The following is an 18,077-nucleotide window of genomic DNA, read 5'->3' on the forward strand; positions in this document are numbered from 1 at the left end:
TCGGTACATGTAGAAGACTGCTGGCTTTCTTTAAATCGTTAGGTTTGAGGTTATGGCCCTTCATAAGTTCGCGCACTCGCTTTGGGCGCGGGCTGGGGGATTTGGGGGGGACGGGCTCGGGGGGGGGGGCTCTCCTCATGGACGTAGCCTAACGGCTGTGTTCCCGTTGGGGCGTCTCTCCCCGGTCTTTTTTCCCTCCTTTTCTTGATTTCAGATCAAATAGTGGAAGATTGGTGGTTTTCCTGCTGACACTGGCCATAGTGATTGCCGGCTCCAATTAAAACAATAGAAGAAGAAGAATCATGATAGGCAACGAAGAAGTCATCTACGCAAGAGGACACGGCATAATTAATGCAGATTTTGATCTTGGAAGTTATACAAAGTGACAGACACTTGCGGATGTTTTGTACGTGCCAGATTTAGGTAAAAATCTGTTCGGTATCGATTCATCGACAGATCGTGCAATTGTAACGTTTAACAAGGACAATATGACATTAATGAAAAACGGCCATGTTGTTCTAAAAAGTTGTCATCCAGGAAGTGGCTTATATCGCATCACAATGAAGGCAATTCCATATTTCTAATATTGCAAGCAATGCAGTATCTATCAGAGTGTGACACGAGAGGTTAGATCACATTTCCAGACGATACGTGATTAAATACGCACTGAAGCCGTCACAGGGATCGAGTTAGATGATTATAATATATCAACACCAAATAGATCAGATCATACATAGCACCGAAATTCAATCAAATATGCGAATGTTGCGTGCTAGGAAAATTGACTTGTAAGTCTTTTAAAGATTCAACAAATAGAGCAGACAAGCCCGGTGATTTCATTTTGATTTATGTGGCTCTATTATCAATCGCTGCATTGGATTCAAAGCTGATAGCACTTTTTGTAGATGATTACAGCGAAATAGTCTTGGAATTTCTAATACGCAATAAAGCAGAAATAGTCCAGAAAACAGAAGAGGTAATCGCATTAACGGAGTCCAGCGGACATAAAATACGTAGACTGCAGTCCGATAATGCAAAGGAATTTGTATCAGAGGCATTTCAGAACATATGTTGTCGAAATAATATTGTTCACGAGTATTCAACGCTGTAATGTCCAGAACAAAACGGTCATGTGGAACGACAAAACCGAACAATTGTCGAATGTTGGCAGCAGCTAACCTACCAAGGAATCTGTGGGGTGAAGCAGCGCACAGTTTGAGTCCCATTTGTTCGATTAAATGGAAAGACGCTCGAGGTATGATCTGAAAAGAAATCAGATGTTTCACATTTTTGAAAGTCGTGCATACATACATATCGACAAAACTCAACGAAAGAAATTTGACAACAAGAGTCAAGAAATGATACATAGGAGTACGTATCCAGTCAGAAAACATATCGGCTATGGGAGCGCAATACAAAACGTGTAGTCGTTTCAAGAGACGTAGTCATCATTGAACCAAGACAACTCGTTGGTTCTAGCAGAACCAATTAGAATTGAGGACATGAAATTAGAAGATATCAAAAAGTTATCTGAAGTTGAAAATGACAAAGATAGCAAAAACCTATCTATCAAAGAACAATATACAGATGGACATATTCACAAATCAGTGGGAGACCGCAAAGGTATACAAATACATGAATCAACAAATGATTCAATTACTAATCGAATAAGAAGTAAAATGCCAAAGTCTGCGATGATCACAATAACAGAGGCATTATTCGTCGAGAGAATACCTAAGAAGAGGCAAAGCGATCTATTGTGTCGCTATTTCACGATTCATAGATCCACAAAGACTTCGGAAGATATTAGACAGCTTTGTAGTTTTTAAGTAAAAATATACTTAGCTGTTACACATAACATCAATGGTTATTTTATTACAATTCCTCTTAGCACTATTCGCGTCGCGGTAGATACTGCTACAATTTCGTTTAGACAACTAGTAAAATAACGCGACAAGTTTCTTTCAAATTTCTGACTGATGATCGCATTCGCGCTTATACATCTTGATTTTTGCGGTATCTTTCGCGTTAGCCTGTCAGCATTTCACTTATCTGATAAGGCCAGCTTCGCGCAAACGTCTTGCGTCCGCGATTCTACTGTTTCAGAGTTTTCTTTTATATTAATTATATTTAATAAATTCGTTTCGGCAATATCTCGGTTTAACTTTTAATTGTTGGTATTTTCTGGCACGTTCTTGACGCACTTGTGCAATTAACACTCGTGAATTATTATTCCTCCCCCCCCCTTGAAAAAAGGAAATGAGGTTACGAGTTTCTTTAATTCGCTTTATTACAGTACAAACATTTTCCCGATTTGCAATTTTTTTTATAATCGTTTCTTAATTAACTTATTTTATCGCTTATCATTAACTTATTTGTTTCTGCTCTAACTATCAGTTTAATGCTCGATAAACGATTTCAATCGTTTGCGTGTACACGTATTATTTTTCGTCCATTTTTATCGTGTAATTTACATCATTATGTTTTTCTATTATTGTATATGGATTCACTATTCATTTCTAGCTTCTTCAATCAGCCTCTTCTTATTGTTTCGTCATAGAGTAGAACCGTGTTGCCTACTTGAAAGGTTCTTTCTCGACTCGTTTATTGTTTTTTGGCTTGAATTTTGGCTTGTCTTACATTCTCTCTCGCGCGAAGTCTTTCTTTCAGCTCTTGCACGTAATCATCATATTACGCGTAATATATTTTGACTTTTCAAGATTACCCTGATGAAATTCAGTTAAGCGATTCCGGTCGAGAATCAAGAGGCGTCAACGACTGCCAAAGCATTTGTCATAAAAATAATAATGGAGCATGGAATACCCGAAAAAATCCTTACGAATCAAGGCACTAATTTCATGAGCGAAGTATTTAAGAATGTGTGTAAACTTCTAAAGATTGAGAAGACAGACAACAGCTTATCATCCTAAGAATAACGATGCGTTAAAGCATTCACACCGAACTCTTGCGGAATATTTACAACATTATATAAACGACGAACAGAGACAAATGGTTACCCTACGCTACGTATAATACTACACCTCATATCGCCACAGCATATATACGCCGTTCGCACTTATATATGGTCATCAAGCAACAATACCAACCGCCTTACTACAATCTGAAACCGACTTATGCGTACGATGAGCCACGTCAGTCATATAGCAATCTTATTCTTTTTATCGTTCGTGGTACCCTTTGATGCTCTCCTGCAGGTGCATCATGATATTCATATAATATTTGCTGTTTCTCTTCTTTCGTATGCTCCTTTGTGGTGCTCTTCTTGCCTTCTTTAGTGTCATCTTCCCTTTCTTTTGCCTGAACATTGTGTATGTGTTCGTCGTTCCGGATTAGATTTTTGACTCAGGGCGTTAGTATTACCCTTACCAACCTTATGTATGATCTTATAGTCATACTCTTCTAATTTCAATCTCCAGCGCATTAATCTCGAGCTTGGATCATTTACATTAATAGATATGGGCGAAAATATTTGACAGCCTAGACTATCGCTAGTAATTCTTTTTCCATAGTGTTATAATTTTATTCGGCTTTAATATTCGGCTCGCGTAAGCAATCGGATGGTCTTGTCCTACGAGGCCTTGTAAAAATACGGCTCCTATTGCAAGGTCTGACGCGTCAGTGGTTATCAGAAATTCTCGAATAAAATCTGGGTAATTGAATATAGGTTCTATTGTGAGCTTCATTTTTAATAATTCGATAATAATGCATTCTGTTGTTCCCTCTTCCAATCGAACTTCCTTTTTTGATAAGGTTGTTAGAGGCTTCGGAATTTTTAAAAAATTTTCGATGAATTTCCTGTCTGGCGGTCTAATCTAATAAACGATTGTATATCCTTAATTTTTTTCGTCACAGGAAAATCTTTTACAGCGCTTAATTTACTCGAATCTGAACGTATTCCTTCTTCGTTATTATATGAGAGAGATATATATATTCGAGATATATTACTTCCTTTCGTAGAAACTCGCACTTGTCTGGTTGTAGTTTTAAATTATATTTATGTAGTCGTTGCATTATCTCGACAAGACGCTTTATTCTCTAAGCTCGGTTCGTAAATAACTATATCATCTAAGTACACGAGGCATCTCAATCCTTTTATTCCCGCTAATATTGTGTTTATTAGTGTTCGAAATGTCGCGGGTGCATTTCTTAATCCGAACGACAAAATTTTGGTTAAATTCATAATGTCCGTGCGAAGTAGAGAAGGCAATTTTATTTTTGTGTTCCTTACTCATAGAAATTTGATGACATCCCGATGCCAAATTCAGTGTAGAGAAATATTTGACGTTTCCTAACTGGTCTAAAAATGTCGATTATGTTTGGTAAAGGAAATGAGTTAATTCTCCTATGGTTAATTCGTTAGATTTCCTAAAATCTACACTACTCTAAGATTTTGTTTTTCTGAAGCGTCGCTGTTTTTTGAAACGATCAGTAGTGGCGTGTTCCACTGACTCGAGCTAGGACGAGTATATATCATCTTGTAGCATTTTCTTTATTTGTTGGTTCACCTCTTTCTTATGTTTTTCTGGCCGATAAGGTCACATATTTACGGGTGCGCGTATTAATTTCATGCACAGCTACCGCTGTTATGAGCGTTAATATATCTCCTTCTAAATGGAATATCTTCTTCTAAATGGAAAATGTCATTGAAGTTCGCATATTTGTTCGATGGTTTTTTTCTTCTTTATTTAGATGCTCGGCGTAATTATTTCAATGTTTTCTCTCGTAGTATTTAACATGCTTATTGAGTAGGTATATTCGTTGAGTGCTACTAGGCAATTCCCGATAAATATTCCTGGTTGAGTTTCTTCTGATTTAACTATTCCCACATGATTTTTATCTGTGACCGCTCGCACTATCGTTTCGCTACGGGGGGGTCAGTGTTATTTTCCTGCACGGATGAAGTTTCAAAGTTATCCCAGCAATTTGCAAATTTTTTTAATCGCTTTAATTTTGCTTTTGTAGAAAATCTATTCCGAGGATTCCTTTGTAATCGACAGGAAAATCATCTTTCACGATATACATAGTATGTCGTATTTCCTTGTCGCCTAAACGCCCTGTTCTTATTTTTCCCCTGCTCTTATTTTTCCGATTGTCTTTACTTGGTCTGTCATGCCAGTGAGAGCCATTGGCTTTTCTCGTATAAGTGTCTCAGCCTTTAAATTTCCTACTTTAATTAAAATAAGTGTAGCTCCTGTGTCTAATAATAGATTTATTAAATAACATTACAATCCGAAGCGCCACTACGGTCTAAGTATTAAGATGTTGAACTAATATATTAGGTGTTGGAATTAATTCGTAGCGTTTTACAAGTGATGGGAAGTACTTTCATTAATGTATTTTTTAATGCTCATGTGAAATAAATAACATTCTTTCATTAAAAAACGCTACGAATTAATTCCAACACCTAATATAATATATATTATATTATTCAAACGAATAAATTAACTTCAGAAATAATAATTACGTGTCGATATGGTTGTCGACATTAACGCAATTAATCTGAAATGTAATAATCCCCCCAAAAATTCCCCAAATTAATCTTAAAAAACTGTAATAAACTTATTGCGAAAAAATTTTGCCTCGGCCGGAAGTCGAACTCAGATCTCTTGCATTCCGTGCGAGAATGCACGAGATCCGGGTTCTCGCACGGAATGCAAGAGATCCGGGTTCGACTCCCGGCCGAGGCAAAATTTTTTCGCAATAAGTTTATTACAGTTTTTTAAGATTAATTTGGGGAATTTTTGGGGGGATTATTACATTTCAGATTAATTGCGTTAATGTCGACAACCATATCGACACGTAATTATTATTTCTGAAGTTAATTTATTCGTTTGAATAATATATATTATATATTAGTTCAACATCTTAATACTTAGACCGTAGTGGCGCTTCGGATTGTAATGTTATTTAATATAAACGGTCTTGTTCCTATCTAATAGATTTATTATTATTGTATGCAAAATTTCTCGATGGCATTTATATTTGTTGGTTTATTGGCTCAATGAAAATCTTAGCGTAACGGCTTGACCGACAGTCTCCGCCCATAATGGCCTACTTTTCCGCATTTGCTGCACTGTACTCAAATTTTTTGAGTTTTGGCTTTGACCATATTTATTGCGATCATTATTATTTGCTTGCGGGGTAAGCCTTTTTACGCGCTCTTCCGCGCTTGTTGCATTGATAACTTCTTACAAGCTTGAATATTTTTGTAATCGTACCACCAGTTTAATATCGTCGCGCAGTCCCAACTCAAAATTTAATAAAGCTTGATCCTGAATCATTTCTAAAATTGCTCGCTTCTGCTCGCTTGTATTTTCTCGTTTCTTGATCAACGATTTGTATAGTTCCATAGCTAGGGTATCCACGCGCCATCCATATGTGTGAGTGCTTTCGTCTAGCTTTCGTTTTAAAGTTTCGTTTTTGTTAAATTCTAATTGTAGGTGTGATGTTCTGCGTTTTCCTAAGCAATTGGCTTCTATCTCTCGCCGTAATTGTTCTGCCACGCTTCTAGTTGGAAGTCTAATAAGAATTTTCCTTTCAATTTCGTGTTTAATATTTTTTCTAATAAGGCTGATTTTTCCGCAAAATTGATTTTCTCCGTCGCATAGGTACTAGCGCTTATGAATTCCTGCATCTTCTGATGCGAATGTCCGTCTACTTTCGGACATCAAACTCCGTACATCTTTTAATCTTAAATATCCCACGGGTCGATTTCTTGTTTCCCGCACGTCATTTTGCGTCCGTCCGTATGTAACGTTTAACGCTCTATTGTCGGGTACGCAAGTCGGAAGTTTTCGCGATCGTAAGTTGCAATTTCCATTCTATTCATTCTATCTTGCAATCTCGTAATTGCTTCCATCATTCTAATATTTAATATTTCCTCTTGCCTACTTTGAATTGGTGCTTCGCGCGCGCGTCCCTCTATGGTATTTCTGAGACGACCTATCTCTGTTTCTATTTCCTCGTTCGCTACCGGCTGATTGTTCGCGATCTCATCATTTTCGCGCGAGGTTGACGATCGAATTAGCGCGTGTGTTTTCAAATAAGTTACTCTCGTATGAAATTAACGAGGATTCTCATTGTTCTTCCCTATTAACGGTTAGTAAACTGTGACTAAATCCACGAATGGAAATACCACGCTCGATAACAATATTCGATGAGGTCCCGAATCGGATGCGCTATCGCTTGAGTATTGCGGTTCCAACATGCGCACGTTGTCTCGTATGTCTCGCACAGCTTCTTCGACAATTCGCACAGGATATACTTGACTAATTCTAGGACGCCCTGGTACAGGCTCGCTGTATATTTGCGAAGGTATCGGAGCGTTACGCCTGTCGCGATTGTTTTCACTTCTGGACATTTATTCGTTTATAATGGTTGCGTAAAGATTTTTGGACTTACATTAATGCGGTTAATCGCATGTTACTTATTCACTGTTCGTTGCCTGACGTATGCTGAGTCACCGTGTGGTAGGTCGCGCCTCTCGGGTTACGCTGTTATTTGCGTTCTGGTCGTCAGCTGCTATACCGAGTGCTCGCCTTGAACGGGAGTCTAGCTTCTGTTTTCCGCCTTCTGGGGGACTGCTTCTTCCTTGTTTTAACTGACCACCTTATTTATAGGCTATTGCTGCTATCGTCGCCGCTCCAGGGTCCTGGGTCAGCTATGTGTGACAAATCATCTGAAACTAAACAGTGGGAAACAGCAATGCAAGAAGAGATCGCATCATTTAAAAGGAACAATATTTGGAAACTGATTGAACTCCCGGAATATCGAAAAGTAATTCGTAATAAATGAATCTTTCGAAGACAAAGCCAGATGATACGGTTGATATAAGGCGCATCTCGTCATCAAGGGTTATATGCAAAAGACAGACACTGTGCGGAAACTTTTGCTCGAGTTGCACGATTCGAATTCATTCGAATACTATTGTCTATTGCAGCAGCAGGGAACTTAATGATATGACAATTTGACGTCAAAACCGCCTTTCTATATGGAGATCTTGACGAGATAATCTTCATGGTTCAACCCGAGGGCTGATGAAAGTGGTCGTGTGTGTTGCTTACATAAAAATCTTTACGGCTTGAAACAGGCGTCGTGACAATGGCATCGAAAATTGGATGACACATTGAAAATGTTTGGAATGATATTGACAAATTATGATCCTTGTATCTACTCAAATTCAAATGGCTCACTGTTACTTACATCATATGTAGACGATGGATTAATAACTGGACAATCTGAAAGCCAAATAAATAAATTGCTTCCCAAACTAAATGAGAAGTTTGAAACCACTGACTCAAAAGCCAATTGTTAAATTTCTCAAAATCGAAATTGAAACTGATCACAAAGCAAAAGAATTCAAATTCATCAATCTGCATATACACGCAACGTTTTACGGAAATTCGAGAAGAATGAGTCAAAAGCAGCGGTTACTCCATTGGACACAAATACAGTATTACACCGAAACGAAGATGAGAATGGAAATGCAATGGCAGATGTTCCTTATCATCAACTTGTTGGGTCGCTGATGTATCTTGCTGTTGGTACACGTCCCGACATCGTCTTCGCTGTTAGCAACTTATCTCAATTTCTCTCAAATCCTTCAATTGAACATTGGAAAGAAGCAAAGCGAGTATTACGTTACCTACAAAGAACCTTGGGATTACATTTGATAGAGAAAACGAACAGTCGAACAAATTGATACCTTATTCGGGTGCAGATTTTGCAACTTATCCTGACACACGCAAATCAATGAGCAATATCGTGTTGATACTAAATAGAGGACTGATGATCTGGTCGGCACGCAAAAGGAGTTGTAGCAACTTCGATGACGGATGCCGAATATGTGGCAGTTCATGACGTAACAAAAGAGGTCGTGGGCTCATGATTTACTTAAAGAGATTGGCGTTGTTCAAAAGTCATTGGCAATGCTAAATTGTGATAACGCACCGTTGATTACAAACAATGTGTTCCATCGACGCACAAAATACATTGATATAAAATTTCACTTTGTATATCAAGAAGAAGGATAGGTAGATATTCGACACGTGATGAGTGAGGACCAACTTGCAGACATTTTCATTAAATCCATGACTCATGAAAAATTCCGGATCAATCGAGGCAAACTTGGAAGCCTAAGATTATTCACGAGTGGGAGTCAAGATTCTTTAAATCTAGACCTCCTAGCTCCTGACCATAAGCTGACATGGCAGTATGGACGACAGCCTAGTAAAGAGGTGCTTGGATCGTGGCGCTTGCATCACCTTTTCATGTAGTCGATCCGCTATATATATGTAAATTCTATGACTTTTTCACTAACGATCTTACTTTTAATATACTTACAACTAACTTTTATATTTTCTTACGTCAAATAAAGTTCATTGAAAAATGCATTCTGCGACATTTATTTGACGAAACCATTTCATTAAAGATTCTTCTATTGTAATATCTTATCTTTGCATGAGCGTTTTTTATTCTTAAATTCTGTTTTACTAGATAAAATTACAACTTTGTTTTTATTTTTTATGATATATACACGTAAATATGTTTTTGAAATGCCATATGTCTTCAAAATATCCTCTTGTGATTTCCCTTCTTGAATTTCTTGAAAAATGGAAATCTTGTCTTTATATGTTTTGACTAATAGCTAATGCTTTAGAAAAACCAAAAATTTTCTTTCTGATTTTTCTAAAGTATTAGTCATTATTATTATTATACATGTATATCAAGAAATAAAATAAATACATCAAAGCACAATTTTGCGCAAGTCTGTACGAACAAGTCGTGATTTAGGAAATAATTGCTACATAATTGAATTCCTAATTTGCATCCTCACTTTTGCTATTCACATATGCCGAGCACATATGAAGGGAATGGTTCGCGCTATTTTGAGGTACGCTATTAAGGCTGGATTCTCATGAAATGTATTTACCGCGTATCGCGTAATCGCGACATCAGAAGCGATCCGCTGTGGTTTCGCATTTTATTAATTATTAATTGGTTACGCGATTGTGTGATACGCGGTAAATATACCTCATAGGACTCCAGCCTAAGAGGTTCCAATATAATTAAATTGAGAGCTTTGTTCTAAAATATTGTGTCATACAATCGTTTAAATTTTTATTATGAAATCTTTTGTATAATAAGGACAACGTTATCGAACAGTAAAAATTTTCGTCTATAATAGCTTAGATTACGCGCTTAATTACTAAGTTTGTTTAATATTAAGATGTACAATCTACTAGCGCCCAGATCCGACAATAAAGATTCTAAATACAATATATATACAAAATTCGCAACCCCAAAATATTAGCCTAAAATAGCAAGAAAGTTTTCAAAAAACTGAGTAAAAAAATTATTATAAATTTTTATCTTTTTTAAGCAATAATTTTTGAGGTAATAAGGATAATAAATATAACCATAATGTAAAGAGACAAGATTGTAAAAAGACAACATTGTACATAGTAATGGCGGCACGATGAGCGAAGCCAATGAAATTTGGGTCCAAATACACCCGCGCAATTTGAATACGAAATAATTATATATGGTCACAGCATATATCTAAAATGTTTGAAAAAAATAATGTAAAAATGCTTAGAATAATACAAACGCGCAAAAATGATGTAAAAATGTGAAAATACTTGGAGTAATACAGACGCGCAAAAATAATGTAAAAATACTTGGAATAATACAAGTGTGCAAAAATAATATAAAAGTAATGTAAAAATACTTGGAATAATACAAATGTGCAAAAATGCCTTTGTATAATGAGAGAATTATTTCTTTAATTTTAATTATTTTATTGGATTGGCAAGAAAGTAATTTCGTTTTTTAAAAAAGTATCTATCAATAAAAACCATAATTGCTTTCTTATCAATATATCTTGATAGAGTAAAATTTCAGCTTTAAGAATCTTTTTTTAAATTGCGATACGACAATTTTTAATGGAGTTATGTACAATTAAAGTCAAAATGATCCTTTTAATACGCGATAACTCAGTAACCAAAAATCGTAGAAATATTTAAAAAAAAAACGATTTTGTAGGGAAAGTATCAAGCTTTCACGATAGGTAGTTAAAAATTTTCTCAAATTTGTTTTGGGCGCGTTGCAAAGTGAGAAGAAAATTTTCCGTTCTTTTTCAGCTCGTAGTTTTTGGTATGTAGAAATTACCAAACTCATATAAACTTAAAAAATGTGGCTTTTAAAAGTAGATTTCAAGCTTTAAAACCCTTTTTGTAAATTTAAATTTCATTCATTATTGACGAAGATTGCATATACAATTTTGAGTTAAAAAAACGCAATTACTTTCTTGCCAACTCAATATTTAAAAATAATAACACAAGTACTAGTACAAAATATTGCGAGTAATTTCGTGTGCTGCTATTTCTTAATTGCTTGATCGATAATTAATGCTAATAGACAAAACATGAATCAATGGACAATTAATGCCCAATCAGATTATCAACTTTTAATGTAACATATATATGAATATTTCTAATTACAAAATATAATTACAATTATAATTATAATTACAGTAAGTGCAAAAAGTATTCGTACAGAGAAAATATTTTATATAAAAATTTTATATAAAATTAATTTATTTTTAAAAAGTAAATATTATCCAGCGAGAAATGAGTCATCGAATTGATGTCGAATCGATATCGATACGATGATTTCACAATTTGACATCATTTCGATGTTTAATTGATAATCATTTCTTTGTTGGGTAATTAACAATTTATTCGTAAAGAATAAAATAGTCTGTATGTTTCTTAAAATTACATATATCAAAAAGATGTGTATTAATTATAGAAAATATTGTATATCATTTGAAAAATAAGCAAAAATTAAAAATTATATTGTTTGGATGCTCAAAAAGTATTCGTAGTCGAAAAATTTAACTTCCAAAATCAAGAATACATGCGAAGCTCGTTTGTTTATGTTAGAACAAAATATATTTATTGTATAACATTGCTAATTAATATTTATTTTTTACAAATAAGACTTTTTTTATAAAAAATTTTCTTGTACGAATACTTTTTGCTCTCATTGTATAATATATGATTCACGTTGCACTACATGATACTCTGTGATTTTATAATAAAGTCAAGTTATAGATCATGTAGAAAGTATACAGGGCACATAAAAGTCTATTTTAAAACATGAAAGACAAACGAAAACTACATATGATATAAAATTCTATAATTGATAAAAAATCATATATATATAGGCTCAATCGTGAGACCGAAACATGTTTTAATATATATATATATATATATATATATATATATATATATATAATATATATATATATATAATATATATATAAGATATATATATTCAGATATTCAGATATTCATACAGGAGATGTTACATTGGATGAGAACAGTTGAAGATATAGACAAAATTATGTCAAAAAAGTTAATGAAATGCTTCAAGACAAAAAAAAACATATGAAATAATCAAAAAAGATCCTACTAATAAGCTTATAAAAACTCTTAGAATTTTATTTTCAAGATAGAAGGAATGCAATTACATTGATAACTCTCAACAGACACTTGTCATGCAGTGATAGTTTGTTGCCGAGAGTCTATGCACTGCCGAAGATGTATAAAACAAATTGCCCGTATAGAATCATTGTATCGTCGATTGGTAGTCCACTGTACGAGTTAGCCTCATTTTTACATAACATACAGGGTATATCACCAAAATCCGAACAAATCGAATAATTTCTTTAAACAAAATGTTTTTAATGAAAAATTAAATATTACAAAAAATCCTTTTACATAGCACTTGGGGGATCCCTGTAGAGCACAATTATTCGATATATCCCCCATTGGCTTGAATGACAGCCTCTATTCTAGGTCTGAAGCGTTTGCACGCTGTAATGTAACGTTGTCCATGCCGACGAATGCTGCCTTAATAGTGGTTCTTAATGACGTCACATTGGGATGCCGAGACTTGTTTGTGACTCTTCTAACTACACTGCATACGTAGTAGTCCAAGGGATTTAAATCTGGGCTGTTGGGAGGCCAGAATTCCTTGGACCAAAATATATCGACGTTGTCTGAGAGCCAATTTTGAATCAAATGACTCGTATGAATCGATGCACCATCCTGCTGAAAAACACATGATTTTCCGGAAGCCACAGTTTCCATGCACGGCTTCACTACATCCATCAAAACGCGCAAATACTACTTCTTTTGTGACAGTTTCCCCTTTTTTAAAGAAATGTGATGGCATGACATCACTATCACTGGACATAACACCTAGCACGTGAACGTTGGCCGAAAATTTCATTCTGGCAACAACAGGGACATCCTCGGGGTTGTAGACAAGCCATCGGTCATTCCTCCGGTTGATTTTGGCATCAACAGCAAACATTTTTTCGTCAGAAAAGAACCTGATTCGGCGCTGATTCCCGACACTTCGTTTTTCAAAGAATACAATAGCAGATTGCAGTGAGCAACTCGGCTTGTCCTCCTTGGCAATTCGATGCATTGTCTCATTGGCTCGCTTATACCAACAATCGATGCTAATTTTTGCAACAATTGCCCTGGGTTATTCGAAATCAGCACTTGAGCCCTTTCAACGACTGCGGGGGTCCTTGGGATGCGTTCTTTCGAGTGATTTTTCCTCGCTAGCATACTAGAACCTTCATTGGACTGTTCTAAAACCATACATTTTGCCACAATATCATAAACGGTTGATCTCGAATATCTAAAGAACCGAATTATTTCCGTTGCTGAGTGCGAATGCCTTCGATGATCGCGGCTCTTCAATTATACTCCACACTTAGTTTTAACATCGCGGCCATTATAGTTTTAACATTTTGAGAATATGACTTTACATTGATTATTAGAAACATCAGGCTTTCTGAGACGCCAACAGCAACCTCTGGCGAAGGCACAATATAGCGGAAAATTTAAATTGAAATTTGTCCGGATTTTGATGACGCACCCTGTAATATTTGAAACAATTCTCAAAGCGGAAAGCTATGTTAGAAACAGTTTTCGATTTGTTGAAAAACTAAAGAATTTAAATATCGAATCAAATTGTAAATTAATTTCACTTGATGACGTTTCTCTGTTTACGAACATTCTAATAGAAGTAGTCATAGATTGTGAAAACTGGAATTTTATTACAAAAAAATGTTCTATACCTGTGACAGAGTTTCTACGGTAATTAGATTTCTATTAGATTCTATGTATTTTGTATTTGACAACACCATTTATAAATAAAACTTCGGCACATCCATGGGCTCTCCAATGTCTCCAGTTATTGCTGGTTTGATATTGCAAAAATTAAAGGGAACTGCCTTGATGTTATCTAATAATCATGTATTATTTTATTATAGATATATTGATAATTTGTGTGCTGCTATTCCTTCTTCAAAATAGATCATTTTTTAGAGTGCTTTAATTCTTGTCATACTTGTCTCTCCAATTTACGCTAAAAATAGATCATGAAAATCACTAAACTTTTTAGATGTTTCAATCACGATTATTGGTAACCAACTAAATTTTGATTGATACCACAAACCGACCCTATCGAGGAGATTTCTAAATTTTTTTTCAAATCATCCTCTCTCACAATAAAGAGGAGTAATCATTAGTAGATAGAGCTCGGTAAATGTACAGTATAACGGATCATCCTCCGATGATCTTGATCTTAACATGCGTTGTCAAGATCATGATACCAAGTGATCTTCGGAAGATTTTAGCCCGCGGTCGTCCTTTGTTAAAAAGTTATTAACAAAAAAAGTTTGAAAAATAACGCATTGTTTCTGCTATACATGCAATATTAAATTCCACATAGGTTTTGACTTTTAACACGAAGCATTGACTCTCACTCCCCCCCTCCCTCCCCCCGACTTCAGGGACGCATGCTCTCACCTCCGACTTTCATTTCCTCCCCCTCTCCCCCGCAAAGGGGCGCACTACTCTTACCTTCGACTCTCACCATTTCTTCCCCCTCTGCAAAGTTATCTGCGCCCTTTTAATTTAATATACATTTTAAGTATTTAAGTAATTAAAGTACAGAATTTTTGTGTTATGTAGCAGAACTTTCTTTGGGAATCGTGCGCCCCTTTGCAGGAAGGAAGGAAGGTGAGAGTCGGGGATGAGAGTCGTTCGCCTCTTTGCAGGAAAGAAGGAGGGTGAGAGTCGGGGATGAGAGTCGTTCGCCTCTGAAATAGGAGGGAGAAGGGGTAAGAGTCGGAGGTGAGAGTCGTGCGCCCCTGAAGCAGGAGGAAGGGGGATGAGAATCCGTTGTACTGTACATTTAGCTAGAGCTCTTCTACTCTCGAATTCAAAACATCATACTAAAAATTTAACAATGATAATTTGAGATAGTAATCATTAAGTGATAATAGAAATATTATTACTTAATGATTACCTTCTCAAATTCATTTTTGAAACAACAAATAACAAAGTCAAATGCATTCTAAAAAAGAAGACATTATCGCATAATAATTTAGAGGAGAAAGACGATCATCAATGTCTCCATCGTGGTTCACAGTTCCTTTTATTCTATCAGTGATTTAAAAAATTTAATAGAGAAGACATCAAGATTTCTTTCTATAATATGAACAAATTAAGAAAATACATTAAAGTACATAAAGACTCTCGACATCATTTTTCAAAAAATAATGTTGTCTATAAGATCGATTGGGACAATATTAAATTTTAAACGAAGAACTTTGTTATAATAAGCGTTTGATTTCCAAAATATTGGACATTAAAAAATAAAAAAACAGTCTAAACTTTCAAACAGAGGCCTACATAAAGCTTACATACCGTTAATAAACAAAATCTGACATTGCAATACCATGATTATTTTGTTATTTGTCAGTCAGTGTCTGTCGTGACAGTAACATATATGTTTACCATATGTCAATTTTAATATCTTTTTATACAATATTTATTATCTACATACATCTTTAATTTTACATCTTGACTACCGATATCATTATTATTTTAATATAGACTGACACACTGACTTAGTAATTTAATTTGAGCATCTTCTCGGCATGCGAAATTTATCTTTATGGTCAATTAGGTGAATTATTTTTATCAGAGTGACGATTTTACTCTAATTTTGTCTTATTCTCTTATTTTATTTTCAACTTGACTTGTTAGAACATCAGGAAATATTAAACATCCAGTCGTCTAGCCATTTGCGAGTAATTTCCATTTCTCTGCAAAACATCTCACTGGTCATCATTATTATGTGTATAATTTTGTCTATATCTTCGACTGTTCTCATCCAATGTAACATCTCCTGTATGAATGAAGAAGGCTCAATTGTGAGACCGAAACATGTTTGTATGTGTATGTGTGTGTGTGTGTGTGTGTGTGTGTGTGTGTGTGATTTTTTATCAATTATAGAATTTTATATCATACATACTTTTCATTTATCTTTCATGTTTTAAAATATTCCGTTATTTGACTCTTATGTGCCCTGTACACTCTCTATATTGTTTTTTAAATTAAGAGTCCTACGTTCTCGTAAAAACTTATAGATCATATAAAATTCAAGTCTGTTATAGTACACGATAATTTAACGGCGATGCGATATCACGCTGCTGTTTTAAGAAACTTTACCATAAAAAATATTCGAAGAAACAGAAAAAAATTGAGGTTGAAGCATCTGAACTTTAATAATATATTACAATTACTTGAAATATATCAATTATCACATAATTTATCAATTCCAACAATGCACCGAATCTTAACATAATCACTTGATCATTTTATAAATACTTGACAGCTATACATAGCTGTTTTGATATCAATTATTGTTCAGTTTAACTGTTCTGATTCAATTCCGACTGTTCTGAAATAAATGGTCTAATGTATTATACACATACATATTTCACTGAAAACTGTATCCATTTTGTCATTATGATTAGGATATCTTTTTGCTAATATGTACATACATACATACATACATACATACATACATCATGTTCATATCATGGCCATATTGCTTTTGAACATTTGGATCCAATTCTTATTCTATATCAAAATCATGATATAGAACTATAGGACTACTACGCATACGTAATATTGATATATCTTGTCTTTTTACATCATGAATATAACCTACAATTACAGATCTGTTTAGATAGTCACCTATCCGTGAGTCGCGCGCGCGATGGTATTAGCTCTGATAAGCGCTCACTTCAGCGCGGTACGCTCATTAATATTTACAAATGATCATCTAAAGTAATCTGTAATTTTTATCTGTATTTTGAGTCGCAAATTTTGTGACACTCATGCAGCGTATACACACACACACACATACAAATATATATATATATATATATAAAGTGTAATAAAAAGAAATCCATTATTTTTCCAATAGATGGCACGCGTAGACGAGATTCAGATTACTAAAGCTATCTATTGGAAAAATAATGGATTTCTTTTTACTACACCTAATATATAACCTAATAAATATATATATTTTGTATGTGTGCGCGCGTAGAATGTCCCCAATTTAAATAACCAAACTTCGGGAGCATGTAGAAGTCGATAAACTAAAAATAAAAGAAATGTCCTTTAGAGATGTGCTTATTTTTGCTTCGTTTTGAAGAAGATCGTTCGTACAAGATGCAATGCGTATATTGCTGCAAGAGGCTAACATTTTGAACAATATCTACATTAAACACTTATTGACAATGTGAATAAATAAGTGTGAATGAATAATAAATAAGTACAAAAATGAAAACTATATTTTGTTTTTTTTTGCGATTTTCTTCAAAACAAAAACGAGAATGTCTTCTCTAAAAGGCTTTTTTCTTAGGTTATTATCGATCTCCTATATGCTCCTGGAATTTGGTCATTTAAATTCGGGACACACTGTATAGAGGACCACTTATGAGTAACGCAATAATGTACAAAGCATGGGATGATCATACATTCGAGATCCCTCTTTCCCTTAATGAAAATAATATTTAAAAATTTGAAAATTCTAACGAGAAAAATATAAAGTCAGTTTCACGAAAATTAAATACTAATATTTATGCAACTTATTATTATAATATTGTCCTA

At 34.7% G+C, this 18,077-nt stretch overlaps 1 protein-coding gene across 1 annotated transcript in view; it reads right to left on the bottom strand.

Moving 5' to 3' along the window:
- The window catches only part of LOC147907919 (uncharacterized), a 52,679-nt gene extending 45,034 nt beyond the window's left edge, over positions 1 to 7,645 (bottom strand). The window contains exon 1 of the transcript XR_015546945.1: positions 7,423 to 7,645. The gene's annotated coding sequence lies outside the window, so the exon portion shown is untranslated. The remainder of the gene's footprint in view (positions 1 to 7,422) is intronic.
- Positions 7,646 to 18,077: the final 10,432 nt, after the last annotated feature.

Source organism: Acromyrmex echinatior, chromosome 12, assembly GCF_024713525.1.
Source record: "Acromyrmex echinatior isolate Ae372 chromosome 12, ASM2471352v2, whole genome shotgun sequence".
NCBI classification, from domain to species: domain Eukaryota; kingdom Metazoa; phylum Arthropoda; class Insecta; order Hymenoptera; family Formicidae; genus Acromyrmex; species Acromyrmex echinatior.